The 12,238-nt window shown below is 39.9% G+C and overlaps 1 long non-coding RNA gene across 7 annotated transcripts; it reads left to right on the top strand.

Moving 5' to 3' along the window:
* The first annotated feature begins 6,653 nt into the window (after positions 1-6,653).
* Positions 6,654-11,631, top strand: LOC110908217. 7 transcript variants are annotated; one of them, XR_004891237.1, is made up of 9 exons: positions 6,654-7,378; positions 7,774-7,866; positions 8,025-8,093; positions 8,463-8,514; positions 8,638-8,703; positions 9,287-9,791; positions 9,944-10,062; positions 10,216-11,261; positions 11,350-11,624. It is a non-coding gene; the product is annotated as an uncharacterized LOC110908217 (long non-coding RNA). The 7 variants fall into 7 exon arrangements; XR_004891238.1 differs by lacking the exon at positions 8,463-8,514; XR_004891236.1 differs by lacking the exon at positions 8,025-8,093 and having other exon boundaries at positions 11,350-11,623.
* The last annotated feature ends 607 nt before the right edge of the window (positions 11,632-12,238 follow it).

Below are 12,238 nucleotides of genomic sequence, written 5' to 3'. Positions count from 1 at the left end.
AGGGCATCTTAGTATAGCAAAATGTTCCCTCGTCGGTGATGAAAGCGGTCTTTTCCTCATCTTCTATTGACATCTGTATTTGGTGGTATCCCTTGTAGGCGTCTAGGAAGCACTTCAGTGGGTACTGGGACAGGGAGTCGACCTGGGTGTCTATCTCCGGGAGGGGGTAGCAGTCCTTGGGGCATGCTTTGTTTAAGTCTTGGAAATCGATGCACATCCTCCATCCCCCATCTTTTTTCTGAACCATAACTGGGTTGGCGACCCAGGATGGGTATTTGACTTCCCTGACTATCCCCGCCTTGAGCAGTTTGTGGGTCTCTTCACAAGCAGCCCTTCTCTTGTTTGGCCCCATGCTCCGCTTCTTCTGCCTCACTGGTTTCGCCCATGTGAAGGTGTTGAGCCGGTGTTCCGTCAGGCTTCTGGGAATTCCCGTCATGTCCCCGTGTTGGAATGCAAACACGTCTAGGTTATGGAGGAGTAACTCCTTTAGGGCACTTTTGCATTTGTCGCTTAGGTGGCTTCCCACCTTGACTGTTTGTTCTGGGAACTTATCACAGAGGACCCATTCTTCCACCTTCTTCCCTGGGGTCTTCCCTGGTTCCTCCCCTTTGGATATTGAAGAGACCACTTCGTAGGCTGACTTAACCCATGCAAGACCCTTTGGTGTTTGGAATACCAACGCCCCGTGAGGAGTAGATGCTTGTGCTTGTAGATCTCCAATCCCAGGTCTTCCCAAAATTGCGTTGTACTTGGAGGGTGCCCTGACTACAGTGAAGGTTAGATTGATTGTCCGGACCCTATCCCCCACACCAACTGTAAATGGGAGTCTGATCTTTCCCAGAGGGTGCGATACACTGTTGTTGAATCCCACTAACGGGATAGAGTCCTCCTCCAGTCTGTCTCTTACATCTCTGTCGAATCTGAGGAAACAATGTTCATATATTACATCGACGCCGGATCCTCCGTCTACATGTATTCTAGACACTTTGTGTCCACCTATCACAGCTGAGATATTCAGCGAGAGCCGTTGCACTTCGCTTTCTTCTAGGTACGGCATGAGGATGGGAGCTTTCATGCAGTTCGGAGAGCCTAGGATCCTGGCCTTGACACTTCGGGTAGCATCAAGTTCATTTCTCCTTCTTATCATATCAACATCTGTCCTCCCGGGCTCTCTTGCATCTCTTCCCTTACGATCCCCTCCCCCTTCTTTGATTTCCTTGACCAGGTGGGCCAGTCTTCCCGTCTTCACCGCCGCCTCTATTTCCCTCTTGAGGTACATGCAATCGTCGGTTTTGTGCCCGAAGCCTTTGTGAAACTCACAGTATTCATTCGGCTGCGCTTTGGGTCCTGGCTTTATGGGGGGTGGCCTCGGGAAAGAATTCTTCACCCTTTCCGTGGCCAGTATCTCACTTGGAGTTTTGACGAGGGGGGTGAAGTTGTCGGGGTAAGGGAGAGGACCTCTCCCTCGAGGTCTGTAGGGGGAGTATGAGGGCCTTGCCCTGTCATGTAGCATTCTATCAAAGGGAGGCTTTCGTGAATAGGGAGTACCTTTCTCAGGTGGTCTTGTCGTTGGAGGGGCCCTCCGGGGCGTGGTGTCCGTCTCCTTAGCTTTGTGACCGTATCCTTTCCCCGGACGAAAGCTCTAACCCTGTCCATGAGATTGTCGAAGGAAGGAGGGAACTCCTCTCCCAGCTTTTCACACAGTTGTGCATGCTTCAGCCCGTTTATGAAGTTACTAATTTTCATGACCTCCGGGACATCCTTGATGTTCATGCTTTCTTTGACAAACCTTTCCATGTACTGGTCTATCCGCTCGTTGTCCCTTTGCCTGATGTGGAGGATTTCATTGGGATTCTTGACCACTTTCCTTTGTTGGCCGAAATTCCTGAGGAATTTTTCGCTTAACTCCTCGTAGCTGTCTATGCTCCCGGGGGGAAGGCTATCAAACCACAGTCGGGCTCCTTCCGTTAATGTTTGCACAAACATGTGGCACCATACCGGCATGGACCACCTTCCCAGTTGTCCTGCCCCTCGAAAAGCGTGCAGGTGATCCTCTGGATCTCTCGTTCCGTCATAGCGATCAAAGCCTGGAGGGAGCTTTGTCTTGGGGGGGGGGGCATGGGTGCCTCCGATATCCTCCTTGTGAACTTTGAGACTTCGGCTAAGTCTCGTGGCAGGTATGGTTGGTCCAAGCCAGTGTTTCCTGAGTTGTCTTTCTCTTTTTCCTTATGTTTCTGTCCGGTGATCAAGTCCTCTCTCTCTTCGGAAGACATCTGCCTTAAGGCTGTCATGAACGTTTCCAGCTGGTCCCCGTTGTCGTTCTTGTTCTGGGGGTTCGTCCCTTCTTGACTGGAAGGTGTATCAAAAGAGAGTCTGGCCCTGAGGCTGTCCAACTTTTCTTGTCTCTTTAGATCGTCAAGATACTTGGTTATCTTTTCCCTGTGCATGGCCACGAAGCCAGGAGTGACGTGCTCCGTTTCTTCCAGGTTCTCTACCTGATTTTCGTTATTCTCCTCATGAGTGATATCCTCCACGGTAGCTTTCTCCAGATCATTTTGGGCCGTTTGGGTGACACGTGAACTATGTGGAGTTGCCATGTTGCTTCTAGACAGGTGAGTTGCTCTCTGAACGTCGGATGTTTAAGTGGGAACACCGGTCAGGCCTGGGTCCCACGGATGGCGCCAATGTCGAATACCCAACCCCCGGATGACGTCGGCTGGATCTTCGCTGACGTAGAGAGCTCCTGTCCTTGCTTGCTACAAAATAATAAACCGTTAGCCTCGCCACGGGGGACCCCGGGAGGGGGATCCGTGACCAAGCTCCGGCGTGAGAGTAAGTAAACTTGCCGGATCGGGAAAAGGAACGTTTTCCGATGAAGATATTCACCGGAGAGTTCCTATCTTGGTGTGAATCTAATTAATGTGTTGTGTGTAGTAAATACAAGGGATCTTGGTCGGAGTTAATGAGGGGAATAAATGAGAGTAGTAAATGAGAATAATGGCCGGAGATGATACCTGCCTTTGCCTTATCCTTGTGCCTTCTTATATAATAGCATGCCCTTATCTCCAAGAGAAACGTTCCCATACTATCTAACGGTAACTATAATACCTTGGGAAGGTCAGACACGTGTCTGACCCCCAACGGCGCGATATCCGTCTTCATTAATGCATCGCCGGACAAGTACCATGATAGTGACCGGATGCCTCTCCTATCAGACATTAAATGAGCCTGCAACCTCTTAGCTGTTTTCCCGCTTAAACTTAGAAGGGACCTTGGTGAGCAAGTATAATTTGTTTAGTGGACCTTTCAATGTTTTGGGCTTCCAAAGAGAAAGGCCCAAGGCGGGCAAAGTGGGCTCCCACACAGGCCCGTCGTCAGAAATGAACATAGGGGTGTTCATTATTAAGTTATAACCCAACGACCCAAATCCATAAGCCTAAATACACAATTATCAAATACAAAACGTATAGCCAAAATCGTCTTCTAGCTTCTCACGTATCACGTTGTTAACTCAAAACCCTAGACAATTAAACTATTTGGACTTTTACCTCTATTTTAGACTCGATTAAATTCAGTGCTTTTGTTTTAGACTCCTTCGGGTTGTATATGTTTTGGGGGAGGGGGTTTAAACTTTTGGTATTAGTATGTTTTAATATTGTGTTAAATGATGCGTTTGTAGTTGTGTATAAACAGGTATATGTTCCACGAAACAAGGGAAAAATAATTTGGTTGAATTCGCTTAATCTGGTTAAATTCGGTTAATCTAGTTAAATTCGGTTAACTCGGTTTTAACCGAAAACCAAACCGAATTCAAATTCGGTTATTCAGTTCGGTTATACTTGCCACAAATTCGGTTCGGTGTTTGGTTATGACCTCAAAAATAAAAAATCAAGTTAACCGAATCGTATTAACCAAATTAACCATAAACCGCACCATTGAACACCCTAATTGAACATACAACAAACTTGGAATTAAGAAGTGAACATACACCATGTGTCCCACAAACAATTGGGATTTCGATTTCAATCTATTTAATTATTTTTTAATCCATACAATTCTTTTATCTCTGGTGCGAATATGTTTATTGTCATTTCTCGCCTTTTATATGAACTATAAAGCCATTAGAATAATGGTTTGTAGCCTTTTGTGATCCATTTCAGCCACTTATGTCTATGAACATCTGTTACAAACATCGATTTATCAATGGTCGCACGACTCTCCAACAAAAATGTTCACTTTTAGAAGGATCTATTTCAGCCAATTATGTCTATGAACGTCACTCCCCAATCATTGCCATTTGTCTCGACTATTAGATCCAAAATAGTTGTTTAACAAGTAGAAAATTGCATAAACTCTCACAACTCAGGCTCCCCAATCATTGCCATTTGTCTCGACTACTCGATCCAGAATAGTTGTTTAACAAGGCAGAAAATTGCATAAACTCCCACAACTCAGGCTCCGTCGTTGATTCTTTTTCCGGATTCATATCCATTGCAATGAGATATTCGATTTTTGCCTCCTATCCATAACCACCCAATTTTTTCCAACATCTAATTCGAGCAGAAAGAGAAACAAGTCTTTTAAAGAGCTTGTGTCCAACCAATTACCAAGCCAAAAACAAGTATTGGCACCACAAGGCATTGTGCTTTTCAAATTGCCCATAGCATCGATGTCTAAAGTGGATGCATATGATGACCCTAATCTAAAGGCTTCCCGATTCGAATCGCCACCACCATTTTGATAGTACCACCATAATCGCAGTCTTAAGGCATCCAATGGCCGTTCCACTTTTTTATCCTTTGGGTGAGTGATGTGTTGCAAAACACATTCTTTTATTGTGTATATTTTTGTATATTCTGTATACTTATGGTGTCGTTTTCTTTAGGTTATATTGTATATTTGATTTGTTTGTGGAAATGAAGGTCCCGGGATGAAAAGGAACGAAGAACGAGCGTTAATGATCAAGAGTTGAAGAATTCTTGAACAAGCGTATCGGGAAAAGAAAAAAATAAAAAAACTGTAGCTGAAGACCCCTTGCGGACCGCAAGGGGGTACAATACGGCCCGCAAGGATATTAGAAACTACCTAGCCTAGGTTGAATGGATTGTAAAGTTTTGATTTTTATATTGGATTGTTAATTATTTATGGATTGTTTATAAAAGTAGTCGACTTGGTTATTGATTTAATGTTCATGCATGCTTAGAATTGTCTGATTACTATTTATTGCTTCGTATGAGTCTTGGTGGATATCTTTACGTAATAAGTTCATGCTAGAATATGATTTTGTTTTATAATATTTGGGTTAATTGGCCTATACACCTTAGAAGCAGTAATTAGTAATTTAATAAATCTGAGTGTTCTACTAATCTCTATAGCTGTGAGGTGTGAGATTATTGTTAGGTCTAAGTCAGTAAATTGCTAGGTAGAGTCTTTGTGAGGAGTCTGAACTAGTTGCCCTATTGACCGTTGTCTAACAAGTCAAATTAAGAATCCAAATCTATCCTAGATTTATAGCCTCTGAGGGAGTAGATCGAATTAGGATACTTTTGTAAACCACTTAGATAACCCGTGAGGGAGTCTAGACTAACCGGTGTCCATAACAGCCTTTAGAGCTCCATAAGTGTCTTCTCAAGAAGGGTCGAGAGTCTTGTTCAGTGTCTCGATAGGTTTAGAATTAGAAGGTCCCGGTTCCATAATAATTATCGTCCTAATAAATCATTACTAGTACAATCCAGGATTCCAGTCTAGGTAGTATTTTCCATCATCTGAGTAAAAAACCTAAGTTAGTTCGTGTCTAGTTAATTTAGTTAATTAATTTAATTAAATCGCAACTTTAGGATATTAGAAACCCCCCCATCAAATATAAAAACAATTAGTGTCATGTCCGTGTCAGTGTCAGTCTAGATGAGTTAGTTAACGTAGTTAAATTGAGTCCTGTGGGTTCGATATCCGGACTTACTTAGCTTTACTAGAGTCGATCGATTCGCTTGCCGGTTAGTAGTTTAGTCGAGTTTAGAGAGTCTAGAGTATTACTTAGTGTCTAATTTAGCTTAATTTCTTTTGTTTTTATTAAACTACTTTTAGCACATCACTCTCAAACGCTAACGATAACAAATATAAAAGCAACATATTCAATGTGGTGTGAAGACTATATAATCATGCATTAAATTAACCTTAAAAACCATTGAAACATACCTTTTCCTCTGCATGTTGTGTATTCAGTTCCAGTGATTTAGACTTCCTATGTATAAAAGTGTTAAACCCAAACATACTTATATACTAATTTGATGTTAAATTTAACATATACTAGATAAAAAAACAAAACAAAACTGTTAAAAACACTAACTAAATTACCATCCAATATCATTTTTGGCAAGCCCTCATCACTTGTAGAGTTGTAGATGTGCCACGAGAATAACCTATCATCTAATTAATATTAATATTAATATTAATAATTAATATTAATAATTAATAATTAATAATTAATTAATAATTAATAATTAATAATTAATAATTAATAATTAATATTAATAATTAATAATTAATAATAATAATTAATATTAATATTAATATTAATATTAATAATATAAGAGTTGAAATGAACAGTAAAAAAACATAGCTGGCTTTACTATTTAACACGTGTTTCATCATCCTGCTTTCTTCCCATCTTCTCAAAAGAGATACACGGGCACACAGAAAGAGACGGGAGAAAAGAGATGCGAAAGAAAGCAGAGAGAGATCAGGAGCCGGCGAATCTCCGGCAACCGGCCCTACGCGTGCTCGCCTCCCACCCACAGAAACGAAGTAAGTCATCGAGTCTACGTTTCCCGGCTAGGGTTCCGACCAAGTTCTGGCAATTTCCGGTTAGCCTTTTTATCTTGCATGTTGGCTATTTGGTTAGATCGGTTGTCCATGAACCTTAATCTGACGAGTCATGCTGATCTGTGGAGTAGGTTACCTCCGGTGAGGTCCCGGCGAGGTTCCGGTGAGGTACCGGAGAAGATTTCGGTGTTGCTCGGATTGGGTAGTCTAGAGAGAGAGAGAGAGAGAGAGAGAGGTGGTGGCTGTTCAGATTCTAGAGCTCGATGCCTCGATGTATAAGTCGGGCGACTATTTCGACGGAGAGAAGTTCGTCGGCGGCGGATGCGAACATGTTCTAAATCAGTGTAGTGTCGTGCTCCGTCGATGACACCGATATCTGTCATATCTTCAACCCTAACATCATCTTCTTAATCCTCCCTTCCCCGTCGCTCCACCTCCGCCGGATCGGCATTACGCGCGCCGCCTCCAACAACCACTACGCTGCGCTGTTCTCGGTGTATCAGCAGGCGCTTTAACTTCGGATATCAAGAGATCGTATCGTCTACTGGCTTGAAAGGTATATAATAAATCATTAATAATAATAATAATAATTATAAATAACAGTGCCTCTGATTTCAGTTTATGTTGCTAGGGTTAGAAAATTGTAATTATAAGTGATGCCAGAGCTGAGATTAAACAGAGGAGTTCTTTAAATTTTGACATTAACTTTTACATCAGTAAAGCATTTAATGGCAACAAAATGCTATGTTCATATAAATTAGATTGATCTCCAATAAAGCCATGTTAAAAATATGTGTTTTGCTTTTGTGTTTTCTAAATCATGCTGAAAATGATATAATTTTAGTTGTAAAGGTTGTATATCTTAAGTGGTTTCGTTGTACATTAGGTGTTCGATGAAATGCCTCAACCAACTTTTCAAGAAAACTTAATGAAATGTTTGGTTTGGTGCAGGGAAAGATGTTGTGTAATGACTGCCATATCACGCTCCTTCCATGCTACTTGAAAAGCATGTATCAACAAAGAGAATTGTATATGAGTGCTAAGGTAAGACCTTTTACCAAATTCATTCTTATGTCTAATGTCATCCATTAATATAGTTTGATTAATAAGATTAAAATCAATTTGCCTTTTGGGATACTGGAAGAAGATGCTGGGGATTCATTATAAATGGTCTTCTGTAAGCAAATTCTTTAATTTTGTAGAGATATATGTTTTGGGGAAATCGGGATTTTGGTCAGAGTCCCACAATTTCATGAATTTGATGTTTACAGGTACCATTCAAAACACCTAAGTGTAATCTTTTCACTTAAGAATGCAACTTCTCTATATATTTTGACATTATGATTAATTTTTTTCTTCCCATTGTTTTTGTATGTGTATGTTCCGTACATATTGAGATCTCTTTTCTGATCTAATAACAAAATTTTACTTCCTTCATCCCAAAATAATTGCAATCAAGAAATAAATGCCATATTTGGGTCCAGCAAAGTTTGAATTCAGATTACCATTTAACCCATTGGCAATGATTATAAAATAGGGGTAATATTGATATCTTAATTTTAGTTATTAAGTGTAATTTTGATATTTAAGACTAAGTGATTGACATACCCCTTTATTTCATTTCTTTTCAACAAAATAAGATGAAAGCGATGAACCAATACGAACTTGATGCGAGAATCAATGACATGTGAGGTAGTAAATAACTTACATATTTTCTATTTATATGTATTGGGGTGTTCTTTGGATGTTGTGATCTCCATGCATATGATCAAAATTATTTATTCATGCTAAAACAATAGTCTACTTTATTTTCAGGAAAAGTTGAAAGTTACAGCAAGTTACAAGCACCTGCTTCTGCTCAATTCAGATACTAAATCCACGGTGAGTGACCTTTGAATCTAAACGTTATAAGCCTTTGTATTGTTCCTTTGCATGAATAAGGTTCACATGTTAATAGTTTAAAACATATACGAGCTACAAATGGTTTTATACAGTGGCGGATCTAGAAGATCCGCCAAGCTGTAACGTTTTATAAATAAGTCGTAACGAAATCGAAAAAACCTCAAATTTTTCCAAAATTTACACTAATTTTTCCAATTTTTTCCGCGCCAAGCCGTAGCGGGCGTTGCCCCCGGCATAAAGGTAGCCCCGCCCCTGGTTTTATACTTTGCTTTCTTTTCCTTTTTTTTTCTTTTTGAGTGTTGTAAATTTATATGTAGTTTTATATCTTCATCGTTCTTTTTATGGTTTTTCAATTTTTACCCACCTTTATGGTTTCGTCTTTAATAAACTTTTTAATGTGTTTATTAAAACTGTTGTTAAAACTCATACAAGTTTTAATAAATTATTTAGAAAATTTTAAACCAAGTTTTTTGGTACCATTCAACAAAATTTTTTGTATTAGCACATTTTAGCTGAGAACATAATGGGTTTTCATCTATTGATAAGGTTTCTTCTGTTTTAGGCGTGTTGGGTACCTTACACAACAAGAAACTTCGCAACTACATTTAAAAAGAAGCAGTTGAAGATGGTTCTATAGATTATTATAGCCGCTAGCAAGTCTTTGGTTATTCATTAAAGGTTGTTCTATACAGCTCAAGGGTATATAGATGCTAACCCTGAAATTCTTTTGTTCCCCACTAAATGGATCCAGCAAGTTCAACTCCCACTTGGTGCAGAGTGAGGCACTGGTGCGTAATGATAGGAGACCCAGGGAAACCTGGGCTGGATCCTTGAGCCAAACGGGTTTTACCGGTAATTTCACCGTCGTGCCTACGGGCGGGTGGGTTACCGGGTTTTCCCCGGAATTGGTGGTGGACTCGGGTTACTCTCGGAGTACTCCGTTTGTCCAGTGGGTACCCCGAGAGTGATCGGGATTGATTCTGTTGCCCGTTCAAAAAAAATGGATCCAGCAAGGTTTTGCATTCAGAGAGCCTTCTTAAACCACCGGAAGCTTAAGTGCTTCTGATGTATGTAGATATCATTTTCTTCAATTTTCCAGTTATTTTTTTTGTTTTTTGTTTCATTTATGTATTCCCTTACAGGAGACAAATCCTTTGCTAACCTAAAGACAAGTGTGATCTTTATATATGATGTTGCATCTTTTATGATGAATTTTCAGATGATTCATGTTGAAGAGACTAATGGAGAAGCCAACTTTATGGATTCCAGCTTATCTATCTTAAAGAATGCAGTTTGAACTTAAATGAATTAATGGACTCAAAGTTGGATAGCCACCAGGTATTTACAATTTGGCATCTTATTATACATACATTTGAAATTCCATTTTATATTTTCATCTTTAGGCTGAAATGACTTTTTATTTATATAATACTGATTGTAAAGTTTTTAGTCCTGTTCTAAAAGTGATAATTACTCATTTGGATGTTGCAGATCAATTTTAATCTTGAGATGGAATTAAAGCCACAAGCACAACCACTGTGTGTGTGACTTAACACGGGTATGGTATGCACAAGGCTTTGTATAGTTAATGGGCCATTTGAAGTACCGCACAGATTCAATATTTATGTACTTTTGTGAAATGTAGCAGTTTTTGGGATCTTGGGAGTTTTTTATGGATAGAATACCTCCGACAAGAAAAAAAAAACGCGTTAAACTAAAGCCGTCATTTCTTCTCTTGGTTTTACAATTACGGAGTTCAATGTCCGTTCGTAGTAACCAAACCTAGAAATCTAGAAATGAAGCATGATAAAGATTTTAGCATGAAGACACCGAACGTGATAAAGATTAAACAATGCTTTTGTAATCATATATGTTAACCGCAATGTAAGTCGCGCGACAGTGGATAACCCTAGTTTTCCTTCAAATGCATCTACTGAGCCACCAAGTGCCAAAGTTTTCCCTCACATAATTTTTCTTGATAACTCTGTTAGGCTAGACGGTATGGGGACCGTCCAGCACCGGCGACGACGAACACACCGTGCCGCCCCCCCCCGTTTGAGACGGGCCGGAAAAGACAAAAAAATGTGGGGACCGAGGAACAATATGACCGTTAGAATAAAAAAAATCAAATTCACTTTTTCATTTATTAACCAACGGCAATTTTTTAAAATTATATCAAATTCACTCCAAATTTTATAAATACTCACCACTTTTACATCATTTTTCATACCTTTTCACCCACTACAATCTCATATCTCTCTCACATTTTATAAACACTCTTCCCTTTTTATATAAACTCAACATTTTTATACCATTTTTTACCCACTACCACCCCATCTCTCTCTCAAAATTTACCACAGGGTTCACCTTCTTCCATTTCTTCATCTTCTTCGTCTACGTGATATTCATCATCTTCGGAAGAGAATGACGCATTTATGGAAAACTAATTACGTACGCGGCTCAGGTCTTCATGGCAGGTGATGAAGCGTCGTCCCAACGGCTAACTAGACGAGCAAAATTAAACCGAGACAAAGAAGGTACATTACTATTTTTTCCGTATGTTTATTTAGATTTGAAAATGTATTTTATAATTAATTTCATATATTTTTCGTTTTAAATATATAGCCGCCCACGATAAACTAGTGGTCGATTATTTTGCCGACGAACCCGTGTACACAGACGAGATGTTTCGACGTCGGTTCCGCATGAGTCGTCGACTTTTTTTACGTATCGCAGGCGACATGGCCCAGTCTGATCCGTTTTTTACACTGCGATACGACGCTAGGGGGCAAAGGGGTTTCACTAATTTACAAAAATGTACGTCGGCCATTCTCCAACTGGCATATGGTTACGCACCCGATGCATTAGACGAGTATTTAAGGATGTCCGAAAGAACCGCATGTGTGACAACCGTCACTTTTCCGTACATTCCGTACACTAATTGAACAGTAATCTGTGCTTAAATAATTGTGCATTATCTAGTTTACAAGACAAATGAATTTCTGATTACTGTTATATACATACAATGCCATTTCATATTCGTTGCTACATGCAACACGATATAGTGCTAATAATGCACAGAACAGAATTGGCACCATTATTAGACAAAAAAAAAAAAAATACTAACGACGTTCAGTACATAGACATACAATATTATGAGGCCCAATATGAGCCAGAGATGATGTATTACACTAGTATAGTGTGTAGGGAAGTAAGGACCACAAAACTGATTTTCTAGGTGATAGATAAAGTGCCGGAAAGTGCCCAAAACACACTAAAAGTGCAGAATTCTGCAGAAAATAACCAAAATTAAGCTATTTTCAGCATTTAAACTCCAAAATATAATGCAGAATTATGATATAATGGTCCAGAATACTTTCCTAAGTGTCGGGAATCGAAACTGTCATAAAAGACTACATAAAGCACACTAAACTGCGCAACTTAGCACTGTAACGAACAGTAACGAACCGAACAACCGGACATTACCCGGAACACTAAAATATCACTAAAAGCA

Source organism: Helianthus annuus, chromosome 4 (genome assembly GCF_002127325.2).
Source record: "Helianthus annuus cultivar XRQ/B chromosome 4, HanXRQr2.0-SUNRISE, whole genome shotgun sequence".
Classification (NCBI taxonomy): domain Eukaryota; kingdom Viridiplantae; phylum Streptophyta; class Magnoliopsida; order Asterales; family Asteraceae; genus Helianthus; species Helianthus annuus.
This window is presented reverse-complemented; position numbering and strand designations above follow the sequence as displayed.